Here is a 2,053-nt window from a genome sequence, read left to right as displayed (position 1 = left end):
TATCCTATCATTTTTCCTTTTCATACTGTTCCTGGGGTTCTCAAGGCAAGAATACTGAAGTGGTTTGCCATTCCCTTCTCCAGTGGACCACATTTTGTCAGATGTCTCCACAATGACCCACCTGTCTTGGGTGGCCCCACAGGGCATGGCTTAGTTTCATTGAGTTAGACAAGGTTGTGGTCCTAGTGTGATTAGATTGACTAGTTTTCTGTGATTATGATTTCAGTGTGTCTGCCCTCTGATGCCCTATTGCAAAACCTACCATCTTACTTGGGTTTCTCTTACCTTGGATGTAAGGTATCTCTTCACGGCTGCTCCAGCAAAGCTCAGCTGCTGTTCCTTAGCTTGGATGAGGGGTATCTCCTCACCGCCGCCCCTCCTGACCTTGAACTTGGAGTAGCTCCTCTAGGCCCTCCTGCGCCCATGCAAGCATCGCTCCTTGGACGTGGGGTAGCTCCTCTCGGCCGTGCTTGTGCACTGTCGTGGCCACCCGCACTTGGTCAACATTCATTGGATCATCAAAAAAGCAACAGGGTTCCTGAAAAACATCTACTTCTGCTTCATTGACTACATCAAAACCTTGGACTGTGTGGATCACAGCAAACTGTAGAAAATTCTTCAAGAGATGGGAATACTAGACCTCCTGATCTGACTCCTGACAAATCTGTATGCAGGTCAAGAAGGAACCATTAGAACTGAACATGGAACAACAGACTGGTTTCAGATAGGGAAAGGAGTACGTCAAGGCTACATATTGTCACCCTGATTATTTGACATATGTGGAGTACATCATGCGAAATGCTGGGCTGGATAAAGCAAAAGTTGGGATCAAGATTGCTGGGAGAAATATCAATAACCTCAGATACGCAGATGACACCACTCTTATGGCAGAAAGCAAAGAACTAAAGAGGCTCCTGATGAAAGTGAGAAACTGAAAAAGGTGGCTCAAAACTCAACATTCAATAAACAAAGATCATGGCATCTGGTCCTATCACTTCATGGCAAAAAGATGGGGAGACATGGAAACAGTGACAGACTTTATGTTTCTATGGGTCTAAAATCACTGAAGATAGTGCTTGAGGCCATGAAATTAAAAGACTCCTGCTCCTTGGAAGAAAAGCTATGGCCAAGCTAAACAGCATATTAAAAAGCAGAGATATTACTTTGCTGAAAAAGGTCTGTCTAGTCAAAGCTATGGTTTTTCCAGTAGTCAGGTATGGATGTGAGAGCTGGACCATAAGGAAAGCTGAGCACCGAAGAACTGATGCTTTTGAACCATGGTATTGGAGAAGACTCTTGAGGGTCCTTTGAACTGCAAGGAGATCAGAGTCAATCCTTAAGGAAACCAGTCCTGAATATTCATTGGAAGGACTGATGCTAAAGCTGAAATTCCAATCCTTTGGCCACCTGATATGAAGAACTGACTCATTGGAAAAGACCTCGATGCTGGGAAAGATTGGAGCCAAGAGGAGAAGGCGACGATAGAAGATGAGATGGTTGGATGGCATCAGTGTCTCGATGGACATGAGTTTGAGCAAGCTCTGGGAATTGGTGATGGACAGAGAAGCCTGGCGTGCTGCAGTCCATGGGGTCAAAATGAGTTGGACACGACTGAGGGGCTGAAGTGACTGACTGATATACCATAAAATTTTATAGTGGTTCATTCATTATTGAATTGGCAAGGCTACCGTGAAGCAATTGTATTGATTACTCTAGGTTACTTTGAGGCAATTATGTTCCTGCTTCTTCATTATCAGTATATAAATTGTTATGACTAAGGATCAGTCTCTCTTCACTTTATCTTTTCTTTTTTGATGTCTAGTGTTAGCAATATATGTAATATAAACAATTATTTTGTATCCTACAAGATATATAGATGTAGGTATAGACAGATGATTTATCTTATAAAGAGATGATGTAAAGTTACAGTGCTATAAATATATTTTCTTTTCATTATTACATTTGCACATTACTATACTAAATGGCAACCCACTCCAGTATTCTTGCCTGGAAAATCCCATGGATGGAGGAGCCTGGTAGGCTACAGTCCATG

Source organism: Bison bison, unplaced genomic scaffold (assembly GCF_000754665.1).
Source record: "Bison bison bison isolate TAMUID 2011002044 unplaced genomic scaffold, Bison_UMD1.0 scf7180017864197, whole genome shotgun sequence".
Lineage (NCBI taxonomy): Eukaryota > Metazoa > Chordata > Mammalia > Artiodactyla > Bovidae > Bison > Bison bison.
This window is presented reverse-complemented; position numbering follows the sequence as displayed.